The sequence below is a fragment of the Sylvia atricapilla genome, chromosome Z (genome assembly GCF_009819655.1).
Source record: "Sylvia atricapilla isolate bSylAtr1 chromosome Z, bSylAtr1.pri, whole genome shotgun sequence".
NCBI classification, from domain to species: Eukaryota; Metazoa; Chordata; class Aves; order Passeriformes; family Sylviidae; genus Sylvia; species Sylvia atricapilla.
This window is the reverse complement of record NC_089174.1, coordinates 78,081,531-78,104,266: the sequence shown is the minus strand read 5'-3', so window position 1 is coordinate 78,104,266 and position 22,736 is coordinate 78,081,531.

The window sequence follows — 22,736 nt, the reverse complement described above, 5'->3', positions numbered from 1 at the left end:
GACAGGAACTTTGACCACAACACATAACTTACTTCACATTGACTGCAAATAACACATCAGCAAAAAATAAGGGTTTTGGTATCAGAAAAGCAGGGGTTGAATCTGAACCACCAGCAACATATATACATCTGTAAAATACAGCAGAAAGGAGCCCAATGCCTTTAGCAGAGAAAATGAAAACTAAAGAAGATTTTTTAAAAACAGGGGGAAAGAGAAATGCTATTTAGGGCAAGGGACAATGCAGGGGCAAAAGCCAGTGTATGTAAGATTGACAGGCATAAATATAAGATAATAATAAGGTGGAATCTTTCCCAGGGGAGCAAGGTAGCTAAACAACCCTCTCACATGAATACTGAGGACAAGAAATTAAATGCTTCTACATGGAAAGATCAACCACTCTAAAATTCAGCAAAATTATGCATCTTTGACAACTGATATTCAAGAGAGATTTGAAACAAGTATAATAAAGTTGTTGTACATGAGAAAAGAAGCTGTAAAGATCTGTGAATAAAATAATAAGACTGATTGTTGTTTTAACCTGAGGAAGGTTACTTAGAGGTTTATTCTTGAGTTTTAATTCAAAAAAGATTGTTGGAATTTTCTTGTTAGTATACCCTCTTCTACTGAGCATCTACTGGTAATATCTACTGGTGTCTTTTAGGGGCTGATTTATTAATAACAATATTTTACTTTTCTACCTTCCAGTCAGGTTTCTGTACAGATTGAACAGGAGCTCTAGAAACTGGAAATCAGAATCTGAGTTTTATTATTTTTAGTTATTATTTTTAAGATCAACTACTAAGGAGCTTTTGCATTTGCTATGTATCAGATTTTTGAAACAGATCTCATTTAAATTTAGTCCTCCATTCTTCCTAGTAGCATAAGCATATCTAATGGCATTTCCCAGTGTTAAAAACTAATCCCATGGTTCTTTATGATCTAATTGACCCAGATCTCTTTTCTTGCTTTTCTTCTGTTCATTTTTCTCTTGAACCTAGCATAAATTTCTTGTCACTTGTAGCAATCAATCCCCTGAATCAGACTGTCTAATTCAAAAAGGTGTTCAAAATCCTTGAACTCTTCCACATCCATGTTTTTGGCACTGAAGTTCAAGGTTTTGAAAAGGACTACAAATCGGTGAAGGTTCTTTGAGCTACCCTTGCTGTCATAGCAACCCTCAAACTTCATAGAGGGACCAAGGGTGATGCAAAAGGTCTTTGCAGAGCTCCCATGAGCTGGGTGGAGAGAATGGAAATCTCCCACTCTGGTATGCAGAAGGAGAAGCTGAGTGCTCTGTCTGATTTGCACAGCCACCAAGGTGCCCTCTCTGTAGTTGGGGAGTTTGGCAAGCAATCATACCAGTACAGCAACCCTGTGAAGAGCTCCTGGTTTTCTGTGCTTTTTTCTTCTCTGAAGAATAAGGTGCTTTTATTTATTTAACAGCAGAAATCAAGACATACTTATTTAACCTAGGTTTAATCCAGGCTCTACACTAATTACTAAACTCCTAAATGAAACCAGGAAAGGCCTGTGGGTGATGTGTCCTGTCGAGCTTGACCTCTACCTGCACAGCAATTTGCCATCACCCATCTTCAGCTTTCACAAAATAAAAACTCAGTGGGGAATAGTAAGAAGAGGCAAGAGAAAAATAAGGAGAAGGCTCTAAATGAGCATATGGCAAAGTTGACTTAGTTCAGAAGAAATGCAATAGTAGTGCAGACTCTTGAATAATTTCTAGAGACTGCTGTCATCGGTTTTTAATTCAAACCTGCCACATACTTATACTTTTTATATCCTAAAGCCTCTGTATCTGCAAAGGGGCATATTGCTGCACGTATTTTTCAGATGTTGGTGCAACGACCACCATAATAATCAACTTTACTGGATCATGTTACACAGCAAAACACAGACCACTGGGGACAAAAAGTCCTGGGAGGTAACCTTTATTTACCTAAATAGGGACTAATCTAGGGGGTAAAATTAGTGATTATTACCTGTTTAGATGTACAGCTGCTCTTTGGATGCAGTCGCTGGGGACTTGTTATAACATACTTCAGTTCATCAGGCCATAGTGGGACATTTTCCCCTGAAGTATCACTCGATTTCTTTCTCAGACACAGCAATGAGCATTGAGCATCTTCTCTACATCCTCTGTGCTCAGAAGCATGTCTTTCCTTTTATACCCATGTGCTTGCTGCCACTTGAGGCTGCTCTCTTACATCTCTGTGGGTGAGTGTATGAGAATAGAGGGAAAATGGGTGCTAAGGAGGACTGCATCTGCTTTCCAAACAATATAAGCACACTCCTGTTATTTTTATGTGGTCTATATATGTTGTTTAAGGTGCATAAAAGTAGAATGCTGGGAAGTTCTTTGTTAGAGGAAATTGGAATGAATAATAACTGCAGCTTCATGGAGCTGGCCCAGGGGAAGACAGGAGCTCTAGGAAGAAATGCAGTGAACTGCTGCCTGCCAACCTGTTTCAACCTTCCCTGCCCCTGAAAATCAAATAGTAGTAGGGCTGCAGCTCAAAAATCCCCATGTCCTCTGGGAGCCCTGCAGACTGCGTTTCACAGGGCTCCCACATCCCTCACAGCCTGACAGCAGCAGCAGCAGCACAGCACAGCTACGCTTTGAAAATCCTCATTACGCACAAACCTGGCCTGTGTGTCCTCCATGGCATAGATGCTTTCTTGTGGGATGTGAGTTCTTGTCTCTGCTTCCCTCTCAGCAGAGATGGAAAGGACGAGGGTGGGATTTGTGATCCCTGGGGGGAGACCAGCCCTGCTGGCATCAGAATTTTGTGGTGCTGCACCCCTCACCACTGGGCAATGCCACAGCCCCCAGCCAGCTCCATAATTGTCAACCTACTTCAGGGAAAGTCATCATAATCCCCAGGTAAACTCCCATTTCCTCTTTATCGGGTTTGGCTGGAAAACAAAACAAATAATTAAAAAAGCAAACCACAAGACCTAAACATTATCTATGCCCTTAATTATCTCATTCTAGTGAGTATTTTATTCCCTGTCTGGTCAGAACATTAATTATCTTCCTGAATACAGCAAAAGTTAAATCCTAAGCACCCAAGACTACAGAAACAGTACAGTGATCAAGCTTAACCAAACATATAAATTTTATTAATGGATGCTTTATACAACTCCATACAATATAAATCAAATGAAAAACCTATTTCCATCTTTTAAGGGTGCAATGAAAAAGCTTTAACTTTATTGAGGATAATTTTTATTAAGTTTAGAACTTTTTTGCAGTTATGAGACTGCTATGGGAATACTATCTGGTTTGTCATGAAGCACCTCTTCTTGTTAAGTAAGTTAATAAATGACTATGCATTAATCAAAGTGACAAAGCTATGAAGAGCTGAGGATGTGAAACAATTCTAGTGATAATATTAATTAGTATTTAATTAGAAACTTAGGGGCCATAAATAAAAAATCATGGGAGAGACATTTATGCAAAATGCTTTGAGTTGTATTTGCTTTTGGAAAAAACCCTTTCTTTCTCTCACCATTCTCTCCTTTCTTCTGAATTTTTTTCCACACTGTACATAGCAGAGTTGCAGTAACATTACATAGATATAAATAAGCCCATACTGGGTTTAATTTCTTTCCAGTTAGGGAGGTCTAGGGAGAACTGCAAAGGGATGTGATTTCTATTTCTGCTATTTCACTCAAGATGCACATCACCTTCATTACAGAGCAGATTTTATTATTTGTTACACCTACACAAGGATATTTCCACCGGCAAACTTACTTTTTCAATTCACTAGTCTGTCTCTGTCATGGCTTATTTATGTGTGAACATGACTGACTGCAGCCAATGTTGTCTACAACAGACAAGTGCCAGGCCTACAGTTCAGTTAGCCCCTCCTTTGAGATAATGCCAAGGGTTTGAAGTAATGGGACAATAAAGTGCAGAGAGAGACAATAAGGGTCAAATTGATCCAACTCTTTGCATTTAAAAGGGATTCTGCCTAATAACACCCAGCTCTTTTTTCTCTCTACACACAATAAGCTTAAAGAGGTCCAAACCTGGCCTTGAAGGAAACATGTGACTGACATGTGAATGCTGGTTGTAACCAAAAAAAAGGGTTTTTTTCAGGCATTTCCTTTTAAAGTGCTTCATTGCACTGTAGTGTAAATCCAAGATAAAAAGCACTTGGTACCCAGGGGTTTTCGTTATTTTTAGAGAGATGTTTAGACTGAAGCATCCAGTGATGACACAAAATTCATTCTTCTTTTCATTTTATTTTATATTTGTTTAACAAATAATTGGCATCTGTTAATAAAATTAAACCTAATAAATGAATGAGGCAGCTCTTTTCAGTGGTGCTCCCAATTCCCATTTCCAATATAGCAAACTGAGTTCCTGAATACAATCCTTTATATTAAGTCTACACACAACACTGCAGTTAACACAAATATTCCTTCAAAATTACCAGCTGCTTCTGTGTTGCAATATATATCCATTCTGGAATTTAATAACATATTTCACTGAACTTCCAGAAGATAAAGAGCTGAGAGGAAGTCACTAAAGACTCAAAAGAAATTGAGGCATATTCAAGCATTAAGACAACAAATCTTACCTTTATGTCTTTCCTCCATCTCCTAGTTAAAAAGCCCAAGAGTTGCATGTGAACACCTATCTTTTTTTTTTTTTTTTTTTTTTTTTTTTGTCTGGTTTTGGGGGTTTTTTTGTTTGGTTTTAGGTTTGGGGGTTTTTTTTGTTGTTTTTTTGGGGGGGGTGGTTTTTTGGTTGTTTGTTTGTTTGGTTGGTTGGTTGGTTGGTTGGTTTTTAGATGTTGTTTGTTTGTAGATTTAGACAGATCTACATGTTTCAGCACTCAGAAAAGTTTTGGATTTTTTTACTTCTGACTCACATTTCCCAGTCACCATTTACTTTACATACTGAATGACCAAACCCCACCAGATTTGTCACCTTTCTTCTCTAGTACAAACTCAAAAGTAGGAGATTAGGCCTTCTTTGTGGACCATGAGTTGCATCTTGGCTGGTTGTGTGCTAATTTTTAGAGGATTTAACCTCTCTCATATTCCTGCTCAGGTCATGAAAGGTGTCTATGACACGAGTAAGCAAAAGCAGGATGCTGGACTTGGTCCTCCAGCCCTGTAAGCAGCAATTTTTCTGTCTCCTGGGCTCATCCTTGGTATTTCCATCAAACCAAAAACCAGTGTATGCAAGCCCTCCAGAAGGAAGCATGTTGGTAATGGTCAGTGTGGTCGTATGCCGTGGATGACTTCTACCTGGGCTTTCAGCAAACCTTTTGATACTGACTCCCACAGGACTCTCCTGGAAAAGCTGGCAGCCTGGCTTGGACAGGTACACTCTTCACTGGGTACAAACTGCCGGGTGGCCACACCCAGGGAGTGGTGGTGATTGAATTACATTCAGCTAGTAAACAGTCAAGAGAGATGTTCCCCAGGGTTCAGTACTGGGGTCAGCTCTGTTTAATATCTCTGTTGATAATCTAGATGAGGGGATAGAACACACTGTCAGCTTATAGATGACTCTGACCTGGGTGGAGTGTTGATCTGCTGGAGGGCAGGAGGGCTCTGCAGAGGGATCTGGGCAGGCTGGATCATGGGCTGAGGCCAGTGGTGTGAGGGTCAACAAGGGCCAGGGCTGGGTCCTGCCCTTGGCTCACAACAGCCCCAGGCAGGGCCACAGGCTGGGACAGAGGGGCTGGAAAGGACCTGGGGGTGCTGGTGACAGTGACTGAACATGAGCCAGGCTGTGCCCAGGGGGCCAAGAAGGCCAATGGCATCCTGGCCTGGGTCAGCAATGGTGTGGGCAGCAGGAGCAGGGCAGGGATTGTCCCCCTGTGCTGGGCACTGCTGAGGCCACACCTCGAGTGCTGTGTCCAGTTCTGGGCCCTCACTGCAAGACAGACACTGAGGGGCTGGAGAGAGTCCAGAGAAGGGCAATGGAGCTGGGGAAGGGTCTGGAGCAGCAGTGCTGTGAGGAGCAGCTGAGGGAGCTGGGAGTGTTTAGCCCAAAAAAAGAGGCTCAGGGATGACCTTACCACTCCCTACAAGTACCTGAAAGGAGGCTGTGGCCAGGTGGAGGTTGGTGTCTGCTCCCAGGCAACCAATGACAGGATGAGGCAACATGGCCTCAAACTGTCCCAAGGTCAGTTCACGTGGTACATCAGAAATTTATTCCTTGAAAGGATTGTAAAGTATTGTAACAGGCTGCCTAAAGATGTGATGGAATCTCCATTCCTGAAGGCGTTCAAGAAATGACTGGACATGACACCTAGCACTATGGTCTAGTTACTAGCTCAGTGATCAATCAAAGTTTGTACCTGATGGTCTTGGAGACCTTTTCCAAAGTAAATTATTCTATAATTCTATGACTTGTTCTGTATTTTATCTTCATAGTGTTCTCAGTAGAGAGGTTCCAGCAATCAGGACCTCTTTATAAGCAGCACACACTTAGGGGGGGTTTATATATCTGAGTACTAGAACATCAGACTGCTCTTGTCTTATGAAGAACAATAATTGCCTAGGTGACATTTGATTTGAGTCACCAGTAGGTCTTTTGAAACTGGCTGCCTGAAATAGATACTTAACAAATCTAACCCTACTTCATTTTTTGGTGAGGCCATGTCTGTCTATGTCTTTCAAACAGAACAGGGAGAAGAAGAAAATGAAATCAGAGAATTAACCTATCTTTAGTGTATTACCCAGGTACACTTGCCTTTAAACACAGAGAACTGAATGTGATTGCACAGCAAGTACTTCCCAATCCCATGTGCCTGTACTAGCAGGACATCTCTAATTACAAGAATAGAGAATTTTATACAGACAAATAAATTATACCTTTCCTGAGTTTATGTATCCACACTGAAGGCTTGTCAGAAATTTGTAATTACCTTTTACCTTCCAGAAAACATTTCAGTAAACACTGGGATTTGGCAAGCTTCCATGGTTTGAAGTCTTACTGGGGAGAAAACACCTTATGTACAACACATGCAATTGCATATGAAAGTGCACAGCTTTTCATTTGTTAGTTCCTGCTTCTTTTGTGTTTGAATTTTGTGGGCATCAGAGGATGAAAGCAAAATCTGGAATGCTTCAGTAAAGGAAATAAACAAGATAATCTCTCAAGTTCTTCACTTCTGTTCAGGCAAATGATAGAAGTGATCAGGATTCAACACCAAGCAGAACCTGCTTTTCTGCAGCTGCTCTATAGTTTAAGGTAACCAAGGCTCATTAACATCACCAGGCAAAAGATTTGATACAGTGATCACCCCATGGCTGGGACACGGTCTGTTTGCATCAGGAACTGCAGGAGCATTTCAACACAGACATTCCTCTGCCTGTGATGCTGGGGAAGCTGAAATACTGAAAATGGCCTATTTCAGTTCCTCTATATAAGGTTTTTCCAAGTTTAACCAGTGGCACTTCCTAGAAAGAGGCAGAAACAAAGTTCACACACATGGCTCCATGGAAGGGGAAGATGTAGACAGGACTTTTCCTGCATCTGGAGGCTTTGTGTGCCCAGTTGCACGCCTTCTTACCCCATTGCTCATCCACAAATGTGTATATATGTCACAGTTTAGAAAAGTCAGGTTTTATCTCTCTCCTACCAATTCCAGTTGTATATTCTATGGGCTAAAGTGGCAATCCACTAATCTCTACACTGGGGTGTTTTGTGTGTTTACTGATTTTGCCTGGTCTGATTTTTACTTGTGCTATGAACACAGTGAACAATGTTCAAAGGCTGGGCAAGAGCACAGACAGAAGTAGCACAATCACAGTCACAGATCTCGGCTTGCTTTGATAGTTTGCTGATATTAAATATCTTTCCACTGCTATGTTAGGAGGTATGCTGAGCCTTTTTTATATACATTTTTCCTTACATTTTTTTCCTTTTTATTTTTTATTTATTCCTTTTTTATACATGCTCTTGAATTCGCTTCCCAGTCCCTGAGTATGCACAGAAATGGGAGGTAGAGTTTGAATGAATTAATAAAGATTAATTTCAGGCTCCTGCTTCCTTCCTAATCGCTGTATTCTACAAGGTGCAGCCTGACAAAAGGCTAGATAAGACAAAATATAACAGAAAATGCTGAGAATGAGAGATGAAAATTCTGAAAGGTGAGAATCTCTGCTTTGGAATAGAAAAACTTACTGGGGGGAAAAAAATCCCAGTAGAAAATGGATTAGGGAGGCATCTTCCAGAAATTACCCCTTTTTTTGGAATCAGGGGAGCTTCTCAAGAGGTCATTAGCAATCTGGAGAAAAACAAGTATGTTCCAAGGGTTGGAAACAGTGGGTATGGCCAGTCTGCCTCCAGTGGGCAGCTGGTGGGGCAGGGATGCGTGGGCAGCAAAGGTCACTGCCCAGGTGCCTGCTCAGCCGTGCAGGGATGGTGAGGAGGCTCTGGAATGTTGCAGGCAGCACCACATGCCAAGGGTGAGCTGCCTGACTCCAGTCCTGCCCTGTGGGGTCTGGTACTGCATACATCTAAAATCACTGCAATGACATGCAGTCATACACAGTGGTTTAGAGCATGTCTGTGGTGGAGTCACCATGAAAGTATTTTTCATTTCTGAAGAAAGCATTCATGAAAAAGTAAAAAGAGAAAATTATTAGCCTTTTAAAGACAAATAAAGCTTTTCTAAACTACATCAACTAGAGATGGGCTTGAGTAATACTGTTTGCGCTTTTTAATTTCGTTGGAACTTCCAAGATATCTTGCTCTAGGCTCCTTTATCCTAACTGGAGGCCTGAGACCCAGAAACCCCTTCACTTTGAGAAAAAACTCTTGAAAAAAAAAAGAGTGGGGTTTTTTTCTAAATATTATTCTGAATTCCATTTCTTAAGTTTCTTCATCTATAAAATGGAAGTATTATCTTCTTCACAACCTATTAGAGTTCATCAATGGATGATCATGCATGTATATGGCTATACAGTGCAAGGCCATATTGTATTAAACTTACTCCTGACCCCTTTTTAGCTGTGAAAAATGCCCCCTTTTTCCCACCAGAGTCGCCTCCAAGGTGAATAAAACTGGTAAACAAAGGTAACCAAACAGAGCTCATCCTCACAGTAAGATGAGACCTTTGTCCTAAATTCAGCAGGGTTATGGCAGATCTCAGCTGTGTACCTTGGAAAGGTCTAGTACCTGCCTTTGTTTGGAAAATCTGTAAGTAATAGGAATGAGGTCTATAGGAATTGAAAGAAATAATTCAAAACCACAGTAGCTTTCACAAGGAATAATCTTCTTTCTCCGTATTTTAAGAGACCTTTAAACCTGAGAGAAGCCTTGAACATCTTTCCTCAATAAATTGAACAGTTCTAGAGCAATTCTGAAGCTTTTGAGCTTTTCCTCAACTCTGACCCTTATTTGCCTGCACTGCAGGACACTGAGCTCGCCCCAGTGATTACAATGATGAAGATTTCTTTTTCTTGTGTGATGGGAACCATTGCAGCATAGCTACAACCTTTTTTCTCCAGAAGAATGACTGCAATAAGGCAAAGTTTATAATCATTTGCAGCAGCCTAAGGGCGAAACATTTCTAAATTTTCAGGAGAAATCACTGCATCTTGCAGGACTGCTGGCTGTTATTTTGTTTAAATACCAGAGATGTCCACTGAGAAGGTGGCCATGAAAAGACTACAGTAAAACATTATTTTTCAAAATATTTTAAAACGTTTCATGCTGGTGAGAAGAGACACTTTATAATTTAAGACACTACAGGTCTTTCAGCATATTGATCCCTTTTCCAAGACCATCACCAAGGCTTTGAATGCACTGGCAGAATTTCTTTTGATGCGGTCAAGACAAGTAGGTTGAAATATCAGCCTATTTCTCTTACAGGCATCAGGAGGGCTGATATTGCCATCCTAAGTGTTGATTCAGACCCTGGAAAGAGAAAATATACAAAGTGAAAGTTCCTGTAGTTTGGAAAGTATTCCCTGGAGGACTGTCTCAGCTATTGAGTCTAGCTGAGTTGCAGGTGGGCTTTTCATAGAGGATTCCCAAATGATTCCTCTGCATTCTGACTCATGGCTGTGTTCATGAACACGTGAGCTTTACCTAACCAGAAAACATATCATTCTCCTCTCTGCAGGCTCAGACCTGACCCTTTGCCATCCCCCCATTAACCCTGTGTTAGTGTCTTGAAGGACTGATTCACCAGGACAAAGCTGTCCCATCCAAAATAGATTAAATGTTACCATGCAGTTACAGGTGGTGGCCAGCCAGCTGCAGCAATCTGGCAGTGCCAAGGAGAAGCTGCCTGCCAACTCAGACTTGCACAACACTGAGAGATTTGAAGGCTTTCTAGCTGCAAATGTTGATAAATATATACATTTTCCACTTTGAAAAAAATCGTTCTTGACAGAGACTCTCAGCAAGTATGACTGATTATTGTCAGTCTGGCATTGAGTAAAGGACTGTCTTTTATGGTATGAGATAGATGCATATTCCACTGCTTATAGGAACAGTTCTTAAGTCCTGGCTTACACACATAAGAAGTTGACTCCATTGAAGATCTGCTCTCAGCATTACTGAAACTGAAGCCTCCAATGAACACAGCTTTCATGGAAGGCTTGAAGGGATATGAAGATCAGACCCTGCTGCCCCAGGCAAATGTATCAAAATTTATTGTTTCATGAACAGATTAAGCAAAATGTAAAAACAGATTTATGCCCTCAACAGAATGAATGGATGTTAAAATACTTCACTACAATGGCAACAACAACAAAAAAATGCATCTCATTCCTTGCTCAATTTTTTTCCAGGGATGGTTATCAGACATTTGTTTTGAAGTCAGTATTTTCTCTTACCTGTGACTCTTTTCCATCTTGGCAGTAAAGCACTCTGCTTCCCAAGGTATTTACAGAGATTGGTCATGCCCCTTTCTCCACTGGCAAGGACAAGAAGGTGGGAGTCTGGCCCTTAGGACAGGCTACCACTGCCCTGGCAGTGCTAGGAGCTTCCCTCTGCCCAACTCTCATCTGAGTTCCTTCCTAAACAGAGGAGACCAGACTTATCTCCTCATTTCCAGATGGGATCTTTGCAGTGTTGCACCCTCTGATATCTAGAAGATATTTCATTCTAATGACACCACCGGGCTAGAGTTGCATTTTTTTTCCACAGGCCTGTTATATTTGTAGCTGTTTTATGCTAAGCAGAGAATCTTAGGACTTTCTTCTGCCACAGCCAACAACCTTATATCAGAAACCTTATTTGTTCCCTGTGAGTGAGATGCAACAGCAAATTGTGCACCTCATCAGCTGGTTCCAGCCACAATTTCATCTGGTCCTTCCTCTGAGATCCTACTGTTCCCTTGAGTGCCAGAAATGCTTCCTACACCCCCAGCAGCCCCCACCCAGCCCACTGTAATTGCTCATTCCTAATTTGGACAAAGAATGTCTTCACAAAAATAGCAAGAGGAAGCATAGATTACTGACTGCATTTTTACACTCCTTTCATTCTCATTTGGAACCTTTTCACCACACACAGCTCCCCTACCTCCTCCTTTGTTACATTAACATGCATTCCATTCCTCCCCAGTCTCCCAGCCAAGCAGACTTTTGTCACCAAACTGATGGCTATTACCATGACTTGCAATTTGTATATTTACTGTATAATCAAAGTTCAGAAGCAATCTCACAAAAACCATTCAGCACATACCATATCTAGGGAAAAGAACTTTCTCTCACGCAACAGGAATTAAAAACCAAACACACCAAAACTATACCCAGCCCCTCTGCCTCCTCAGATTTATATTTCACATATATATTTTAAAACCCAAAAGTCCAAAACAAAACTGCCACACAAAACCCCCCACAATAACAGAATAATGTCTGCCACTGAAGACATTTATCCACACTCATGTGGAAAGTTAAGTTTACAAAAATTTATAAGCCTACTAGGAATGAACCATCCCCTGGAAAGGGTGAGGTTGGGATCTCACTTACCAGGGGTGGCTTTTCTCATCAGTGTCAGTAGACAGTCCTGCTGTCTCAGAGCAGAACAGAAAGATAGAGGAATGGAGCTCCTCAAAAGGGCAAAGAAAAGGTAAAGACAAGGAAAATTGGAAGCTTTTACAGATACTACAAAAATGAGTCCAGGAACAGTCTGCTTAGGGCTACCTTCTGCACACCATCATTTTCTTGATGGCATTCTTGTATCCTTCAAACAGCAGTCTGTGAGAGAGGAGTAAGAGCCCTGCAGCACCAGGGTGATAGGCACTGTCAGCAAGGAAACACAGGAAAGTCCTACCTGTACTATTTTGTACCAGCCTTACATGCAGCACCAGGGCTCTCCCCACCTGCCAGGAAACCTCAGCCATGTTTCTTGCTCCACGGGCCCTGGGGTCTAGCTGCATTGGGGTTTGCCATCAGCTGCACCTCTGGTGGTGGCTGCACCCATGGATGGGTCCCTGAGCTGTTGGCAAGGGTCTCATGAAGGGTCTCATGTCAGTGTCACACTGCAGCACCTGCCACACGGGCTTTAGACAGTGTGGGCTCACAAGAAAGAAACTGCTGCAGAGGCTTAGATGGATTGTGACACTCCTGCAGATGTGGGGTGATGTTCAAACTGAGTGCCCTAGAGGCACAGACATTCCCTTCACTTCATCACCCACAGCAGCCAGGCTGGAAAAGGCCCACATGTCGTGGCACCTGTGTACACTCAGAGTCACACACATACAACTTGTACCTTGTCCTGGAGGGTCAGGGCTTCTGTCTAGGACCAGTGTCTCCCTTCCAGATGGTAATGGGCATGTGCTGTCTGCCTCTTTGCTGAACAAACCAGCAGAGTGGGCTCCAAGCAAGAAGCCCATCTCCCTGGGGATTAATTTGCTGCATGTAGGTCAGGAGTAGTTGACACCCAGGTCAGGGGCTTGTGTGACAAGATTGGGCATTAAATAAAGGTGCATGACTGTATGCAGCAGCATGCCTCCTGCCCTGTTGCCTGAGGTGTCAAGTGAGGCCTTCATTAACTTACAAGGGATTGTTATTGCAAAATATGTCAGCAACAGCACTATTTCCAGCACAGCTTCATTCCTTCTTCCTTGCTTTAATTTGCTGAGAAACCTAACATGAAAAAATATCAAAGAGCAAACTGTCATACACTGTAAAATCAGGAAGGCTTCTGGGCTGTCTAGTCTCCTCTGAATATCACAGACTGTTACATTTCCTCTAGACGTTCTTTCAAGTCTGGAATCTGGACCTATGATGCACCCAAATGCACAGTGCCTGGACCACAGGGCACGGAGTCTTCCTAATGTCCGCTGACCTGGCAACTGAGCAATGGGAAGGCCACGCTCTCTGGCTGTGACTGCTGTTTGAGTCACTCCTCTGCACTGAATCCCAGGTCTTTTGGCGGGCATGAATCTGAGTGAGGGTCAGACCAGTCTTCCCAGACACTGGAGGAGATCTTCTGAGTCCCCCAGCAGCACCAGCACTTTCCAAGCCATACATCTCTCATCCTGGGGCAAGTCTTTGTGTAAGTGGCAGACGGTCATGATGCTGTAACTTCCTTTCTGGGCTTTTGTAGTTATTGTTGTGCATGTCCTGTTTTTCACAATTATGTGATAGCTGGGTCAGTGTGAACTCCAGCAGTGATGAGTGGAGAGTAATACAGCAGATCTGGCACAAAAGGAATCCTGTAATGACATTTATGCATTCAAGGTTTATTTGTTTAGCACTTGTTATCTCTGTTTGTACCATCTTCTCCTGTTATACAAGGGTTACCTTCATAGAATAGATTGGATTTTAGTCAGACGAAAATTACTTAACTTGTAATTAACCACTGAAATGTATTATCATCCTTATCTGTACACAGAACAGAAAACCAGCATGAAGTGTCCTGTGCTTTCCATTCCCTGTGCCACTGAAAATACTACAGGAAAATGTATTCCCCTGTTTATTCTATATATACAGTATAATGGCATAGAAAAGAAAAAGTGACAAAAACTACCTGCTGAAATAAGCTAAAATACAAAATGCAATGGGCTAATACTGGTCAAAAGAAAATTCAGAAAGCATAAATTTACAGAAAAATTTAGACAACAACTTTACTTCTTTGATCTGTTTTCAGCACAAACAGCTGAAAAAGTCATGTACCACAAGAAAAAGGTTGCTGTGTCACAGGCTGACTAGAGCCCCTGCTGCTATCATAATTGCAGAATAGTTGTGTATGTACTAAAATGGGACATCCTTGTATCCCATATAACTCAATATTCGAAGTATCTGCCTGCTTATAATTAAAATGCTTGTAATTATATAAACTATGCTAAAAATGCAGAAGAGAAAATATATTTTCCCTCTGGATATTTCCTTTATTAAAAGCTTATTTGAATGATGGTGTTTTGTGGTTTGTAGCAGAGGATTTTGTGTCTGGAATAATGAATTTTCTCCTAACATGCTCACTTTTAGCATCCATTGAGAGAAAGTGTATCACACTGTAGTGAGGTACTGCAACAGCAGAGAATTTCATATTAATCATATCATGTGATGCCAAAGGCATTGTCTGACACGCTGCTGTAGAGTCACTGATTTTGCATTGTTAGTGTTGATAACTTTAACTGAACGCCAATACAAATACTATAAACAAATTCCAAATTAAAACATGCCAGGAAATGCTCTCTCCTCCTGAAAAATAAAGCTGATATTAAATTCTTAAACAAACTGTTTTCTTCTTAATATCTTCTCACACACAGTTCACAAGCTTATCAGACGCCAGGCTGAGATGGGAACAAACAGGATTCTGTCAGCTGCTCTGGGTAGCCACCCATGGGGATGCTCTTACTCCAGGGCAAATACACACAGGAGTCTATCCCCCTGCTCCGAAGGAGTTGTTCCATGCAGTCAGTCCACAGGCAAGAGCATGCTCACAGCTTGTAATCAAGAAACAGCTGACGTGGTCTATCTGCATGCCCAAAATTGCTCCAGAAGAGCTTTCTACTGGACCGTATTCCAGGCAGAGGTTTACCCTGGCGCCAGGGGGGATTTGATTTCTCTTTCTGTTCCCTGCCTGTCGCCCCTTTCCCCTGCCCTGCACAGTATGAGACTGTATCCCATTCCCTGTTTCAAACATCCCCGAAGGTGAGCGCAGCACCGGTAACGCGGTGCAGCCGCAGGGGAGGAGTGGAAACGGGAGCTGCTGATGCCTCTTTCTGGCCGAAGATGTGTGCCACCAGCCTTTCCCCATCGTGTGAGCCTCCACACGATGAGAATGGCATCCCAAACAAGGTCTGCTTGCATTAGCCCACACACCTTCACAATCTATTCACACACTGTTAGGTTAACACCAGCGTGATCCTAGGTACCTCATAAACACAATAGAATTTAAAGAACGGAGATTAAGATGAATCACTGACAGCAGTTGCATCCTCCTCTGACTATGCAGGGCTGTTTCAATACACCAGGAAAAAACTGGAGCTGAAAACCACCAAATTATGGGCTTCATACACTTTCTTGGCACATTATTTTTCTTTCACAGGCAGGAAATATTTTTCTAATCTTCATCTAAATTTGCTCAAGATGCTGTTCCCACACTGCTGATAACGAATCTTTGGAAACTAGTACTCTGCAATAACAGCTTTGCAGAGTTCCCTCTTCAAAGTGTAAATCTGGATTGTGGTGAGGGCCTTAGAAGTGTGCCAGCACTGTGGGGACATTTCTGTGGCAGGCAGTGCTGAGACCAGCTGCCCCTGCAGCCACACACGGGCACAGCAGTCTGACAGCCAGCAGGATGCCACAGCAACATGAAACTCAACATAACAGCCCTGGGTGAGCAGTGAGGTTCACAGCTAACCTGGTTAGAGCTCCCAGGTTTTTCAGTCACTCTGCTTGCTTTATCCCATCTTATTGAAATTAGTCAAGTTGTCACAGGTATGATCAAAACTAAAGGTAAAACCAAAAATTAGAGATGCACTGAAGGAATACCCATAGGAAGGAGACTAGCCCATTCCAGCTTTGACAGTGATAACTTCCTGGTGAGGAAAAGGATATTGCTAAGAAAAAAGAGAAAAAAAAAAAAAAGTGTTGATTGTTTGAGCTTGAAAAACCCACAATGAAATGTTGCATTGTTTTAAACTTTACTTTTGACTTCCCTTCTTCCCAAAATATCACAGCTATTTTGAACTAGAAAACAGAAGAGCTACAAAAGGGAGAGATTTTGTTCACAAGTTTTGCCTTTAAGAAAACAGACATTTCTGTGTTCTTTTTACACATTGTTTTGATGTCTGTTTGGTTAAAAAATATGGGTTTGAAAATGAAAGTAGACTTTTGAAGGGTTGATATTAAGGATTCAGTACCTAATCTCATATTTCCATTGTTGTTAACCCTAACAGAATGACTTTCATTGTTTCAATAATGGCCCTCCTTCGACAAGGTAAAATGCAGGTAGAATTCTACTAAGCCTTGAGCTCTGGCAGTCTCTCTCCATGTTGAAAGAAAGGATAGACCATGCCTTTGCAATTTCCCCTAAATAAACTAGAAAAACTTTAAATTTTATTTTCCTTTTCAACTTAAAATTATTCATCTCCCCCATGGAGAGAGTTTGCAAAGGAACTGTTTTGCTTAGGAAACAAACTTTAGGGGTAGGGGTATCGGATATTTCTTTGCACTTTTCTAGAAGATTCATGGACCCTTTCTGTATTTCTGTGGCTTCCTCAGAGTTTTATTTCTGTTCAGTCCCAGGCTGAATTTCTCCAAGCAAGGACAACTGCCAGAGCTGCTCAGAATACCACATTTTCTAAGATGTATCCATGCTGTCCACATTTTTAGTGACAGAGCAGCTGAGAATTTTCCAGAGCTGCCCATGGGAGCTCTGGCCCAGACTCCTGGGACAACAATACTCTTAAAGCCCTACAGTTAAAGGCAATAGCATAGGTTTTTCCAAAAACCCAAGCTCTTCCCCTCAGGCACCTTTCTCCCTCCATAAAAATCCAAACTCCCTTCCTTCAGCTGTAGCTTCTCAAATAAGGCATTACTGGCCAGAAAAAGTTCTGTACCGAACCTCAAGTGAAGGTCACACCTACTCTATAATGCAAATCAAAACACAATTTACAGACATGGCTTCTTTACCAAACCACTTGGCACACAATTCTTCATTTTGACATGCCTTTTCTAGGCATGTGTGTAAAAGATCCCATGGTGACTGGGTGGCACTGCAGCCTGCGACAGCACACATTCAGATAACAAACATACTCTCTCACAGCAGGAAAAAGCTCGAGGTTGGAGGGAGGGAAAACAAAATCATCCAGCTTTTCCCATCCAACTCTGTGGTTCTAGTACAAACACAACCTGATCCAGATTTCTGAAGTGTTTTGAGTAAAGCCTAACAGATATGTAACCACAACTTTCTGGAGCTCTGTAACAACCAAAGTAAAATAAAGTGTGCTTCATACTACAACGTCCCAAAAGTTCAAGGGCTTTCACAGAAATAATCTGGTTACTTCAAAACAGCTGTGATTTCAGATCACCAAAACCTGAGAAAAGAAAAACTGCATCAACCTGCCTCTTGCATTTTTCCAGTAAAAATAAAAGCTATATCAATACTGAACGCTAGCAGATTGTGCAGGCTGAATATCTGAAAGGAAAACCTTTTTCAGACTTGCAGTTCAGAGCTTTTTGGAAGCAGCAACTCAGCAGGGTAGTCAATAAGACTTGTAAATCCATTTACTGCATGTTTTAGATCAATTTCACTCTGAGTTCTTGTACAACATTTCAAATCTGCTGAATCCCCAAGACATTCTTTTCCTGTGGTGCCTTTAGAATAAATCTCTCAATCATCAGAAAACATTGTTTTCCTTCAGAGCTATGACTTGTGACTGGTATTTTAAGCACTATTAAAGCTAAGGAGCTAAATGTTGAGAATAAAGCAGTAAGTAGGTCTTTTGCAAGTTCCTTCCTTTCTCTCCACACTGTTGCTTTTGTCTTATTTTCAAACAAATGACCTATTCAATTTCTTGTTATTGTTTTTTTTCCCACTGCCAGGTCTTAATTGCAAGCCAGCAATACACTGCCTGTGTGGACAAAATTAACAATGCATCAAAAATCAATAAAAATATGTGAGTTTTTAACTTTAATTCACTTACCTGTGCTAAGCTTTATGACAAGTTTTGGCTTGGCAAACATCTTACTAGATCTAGTTTTCCTTGTTTACATCCAAATCTGTTATTGCTCATTGACCTTCAATAACTTTCCTGAAGTTTTGCCTTCCATCCATTAGGAAGATTTTGAAAACAACAGGGAAATTTGCTATAACAGCTATTAGCTTTAGCCTCTCTCCTCTAGATCATAATATGGCAAATAAAATTCATAGAAGGTGTTGGTCACGAGTTATTTTTGCCTCGATAGCTCGAGGGGTTTTATTCATATGATTTCTTTGAGGGGTGTTTTAAGGAATGAAAGAGTTATTGGTTTGTGTTTGAACAGTGTTTGAATATGTGCTACAGCTCAGAGTAAAACCACCCAATGCATGCAGAACTACGACACCCCCAGACTGATACATGCACACACCTATAACTGTAAGGATTGACTTAGATTACAAACTGTGTGTTGCTGTTAACTCAGGGCTGGTTAACTACACCCAGAGGCAGTGTGAAGGGGAGCAGAAGTTGGAGCCTGAGCTCCCAGAGCCCGGCAGGGTCACTGTGAGCTGCAGACACCAGGTGGGTGCCATGCCAACACGGTCCCAGCCGACTGCAGGCAGCTCCCAAGGAGCCGACCTGCAAAATGGAAATCATTCAGAAGGTGACTCGACACTGAAGGCAGCCTGTGGGTGAAGCTTGTGTATTCTGGAAGCTGCTTCACCTCTCTGAATGATACCTACCATCCACTTGTGATTGCTGGACTTGGATTACTGTTGCTAGCACACAATAAATTCAGGTTACATAGACCCACAGGTCTCTGAACAGCTGGTGCTGGTCTCCACTAGAGCTGGGTCAGCTTATTCTCTTAAATAACACATTTAATTTTCTCCCCCATATTACATCTGCACACAGATTTCAGTGTTTTCATTATTTAGAATTATTCACTGAATAATGCATGGGAACATCTTGCAGACTGTTCTTACATGTGAATGCTGCGCCACAACTACTCCTTGCTCAATAGCGACTGTGTGATTGGTCACCAAAGTAAAACAATTTTCTATCCCCAGACTAAAAAGTATTTTCAAGTTGCATGTTTTAAAAATGAGAATTATCAGTCACATGCACTTTTTCCAATACCTGCAATGTTACCAATTCCTTTGCACATTCTTAAAAGAATAAATTTTACATGTTTACATGTGCCATCAATAAAATGTGAAACAAAACTGCAACTGTAGGTAAATAAATAAAGTCAGCTCTTAGCCTAGTGGCAGAATGCTTACCTAGGAAATAGGAAATCTGTGTTCAGCTTCCCTTTCAACCTGAAGGCAATGTAATCACATCCCTGCAGCTCCTCCTCAGTTGCACAGTTGCATCCCTGCAACTACTTCCCAGTTGAGTCTTCCAGGTAGGACATCCTTCACCCTACACTTTGAAAGTTCTCCTCTTGTCAGTCAAAATTATGAGTTTCCTGCCAGCTGGGGGCTGGCAACAAAAAACCCCACAAACAATCAATCAAACAAACAAAACCACAGAAAAAAACCCACAACCAACCAACCAACCAACCAAAACCCCCAAACAAACAAACACTAAAGAAGGGGGAAAACCCTAACCAACCAACCAAACAAACAAACAAAAAAAAACACCAGCCAACAAAACAAACGCAAATCCAACCAATCAACCAACCAAACAAACAAAAAAAAAATCAATCTACTAAAACTACTAAAATCAAGAAAATCGGATTTTCTAACCTGTTTGGTGGGAGACCTAGACCCAAGGTGCTTTTCTGGAGGAACCCTCTAAGCTGCAGCAAGGAGACAGTGGCAGAGGGTAGCACTGGAATGGTGAAAAACACCTTCCAAGCAGCAAGACCTGCTCACCCCAGCACAAAGGAGGTCACTACACTCTGTGTCCTGAGGGTATGTAGAACAGCCAGGGCACAGGTCCGATTCAGGCACTGGGGAGGAGCAGGTAGAGAGGAGGATATCTGGCTTAATATCTCCTGCCAACTGACTCCTGACTGCTGCTTAGCCAGTGCTGGAAAATTGGAGCTTCCCACTGATTGACCAAACAGGTCCTGTTTTGGCTCTGAAACAGCCTGCCCATAATGGACACCTAGATTTTTAGGTAATGCATGGCCCTATACAAAACTCCCAAGCTCTGTATCTGGCCTCTTGGCCCTCTTTTCAATTACTTCCCTCTTCTGAAAATAATTCTCCTGTCACTCTCCCTGACAGCAGAGGGGAAGTTCAGGACACTGTGGGGCTCAGAAGACTGATAGGAACCTTGCCTCCCACCCGCTTTGTGTGTGCTCTGAGTGCATTGAAGGGGACAGGGGAGGACTCCAAGGCCAGAGGTAAGGAAAGGTATGAGACCATCTTTCACACTTCCAATGAAAAAGTAAGGTTAACTTTGCAACAGATACCTTTCTGAAAGGAGGGGGAAGGTCTTCCAGAGCTGCTATAGAAACAGGAAAGCCAAAGGTGAGGAAATGCCAGGGAGAAGCTGTGAAGGTAAAAGTTTTATAGAGAGGGAGAAGTACAAGGAATATTTGATGGGTACATTTTCATTATAAAAAAGCAACAAAACAGTGTAATGTGACAAAACCCAAATCCTGCAAAAGATCCCATGCTTTTTATAAAAGTTATTGATTTTGTAGGTACCAGGGGTTTAGTCTCAAAAAATTACGGTGGTTTCTACACTATATCCTGTGCTTTGTTACCCAAAACATTCAACTCTAAAAGACAGTGACAGACAGAAGGAGATACTGAAAAACACGTCTGCACTTTTTTCTCCAAGTGTGCTTGACTCATTTGAACTCCAAGGTACAATATGGTGTGAGTTTTTCTGTCTTGAATAACTCAACTCACACATATTTTCCATTGTCTACCTTCACCTGTATCCACTGAACAAGAAATATTGAACATGAGAACAACACTGTGCAGCAGAAGGTGCTGTCAGAGGAGCAGAGCTACTCGGTGATTTGCCCTTGCAGCAAATCCATATCCACAGAGATTTCATGGTATTGTTCTCTCTGTCATTGGGTAGGTTTCTTTTCACAGTCATGCTTTTGCTTTATGGCAGTTAGTCCTTCCTTCTGCCTCTGTGTTTTTCTCCATCATTTTTTTCCTGCTTCATCTTGGTTTACATCTTCCCTTCTGCACTTCATATTTCCTTTTGTTTATTGTCCTTCAGGAGAACGGGAAGTCTCCTGTAGGGAAAGGTTCAACTTGACCCATTTGTTCCTCAAAGCTGATGGAATGAGTCATTCCCTGGCCATGTCGCCCTCCCTTGTCTCCCAAGAACCAAGAGAATAAGTTGGGTATGTTCAGTTTAATATGTGCTTAACAAAATCATTCAAATTTTACAAGACTTAACTGTTTTTTGTACAGACCCTAAAACCTCAGCCATTCCGTTCTCCAGGGCTGCCACTGGGCAAGAGCCAGGAGAAACGGTGGCCACCCCAGAGCTTTTGTTGTGGCTGAGGACCCCTTTCAGATGAGTGTCCCAGTAAAAATGGGGAGTGAAGGGCAAAGGAAACATCCCAAAACACTCGTCATTCTGCCTTGGAGACAGTGGAAGAAATCCCTTCTCCAAGGGCTGGGAACAATAGGACAATCACAACTTACATAACTTCTGCTGGTGAAGCTACAGGGACATTACAAGGCGTGTCCAACTTGTTGGCAACACAGATCTCCCTTTAGCAGGAGGAATCCCATCCAGCCACTTGCCACCCTCCTAGGATGCTCAAATGCATCACCTCGAGCACATTCCTCCTCCTTTTTTGCTGGCATTGAGATGTACTGTGTCAACACTAAAATGTAAATACTCCTCCTGTCCCCTGCTCAGCTGGGGACATCAGCACCAAGGAGCTGCTCGAGCAGTGCAGGTTCCAGACACTTTGTTTCCCTTCACCGAGAAAAGTCCTGGAATACAGCCCTGTGCACAGAGATGCCTTTAAGTTGCCACCTGCACTTGGTTTCAAAACAAAAGTGCAAAGGAATGCTCCCAAGTTTTGGCCCCTCAAGGCTTTCATTTGAAGACAACTCCTTGTACGCCCCCATTTCCCATCTGTAGTGCTACTGAGAACAATGTACACTGAAATTAACAAAATTTGGAAGTGAAGCAGCAGGCTCCACTACTCCACTGTAGTAAGTGAACACAGGGCTCTGCCAAATGGCAGGCCTGGCTCAGATGAGCTGCCTTGGGTCATCTGCTCACAGAATCAGCGGGGCTGGGAGCTGAGGCAATGATCATCCCTTCTGGGAAAGAACACTCTACTCACAGCTCACCTGCCCCTGGGCACAGGAATTAGAGTCTGCTTTGGCAGAGCTCAAGATCTGGATGTGAACAGGCACTGCCATCCACACCTGTGCCCCCGGCATGGCTGGCTGAGCACTTGACAATGTCACAGAGCTGTAGCCGACTCAAATGTCCTCTCTCTCCACAAGGATCACTGAAGTCAAATCAATTATCCACTCCTGTTCTCAAAGCAGGCCTTTCCCTCGAGCTGTGTGAGTTATGGATTCAGCCAGTTTGTTGGTGACACTGAGAAGATGTTTTTTGTTACAAATCTACCTAAAAGAGTTAATGTGGTTTCTGGTAAGGGAGCATTCACAGTGGATTAAAATGTTTAATTCA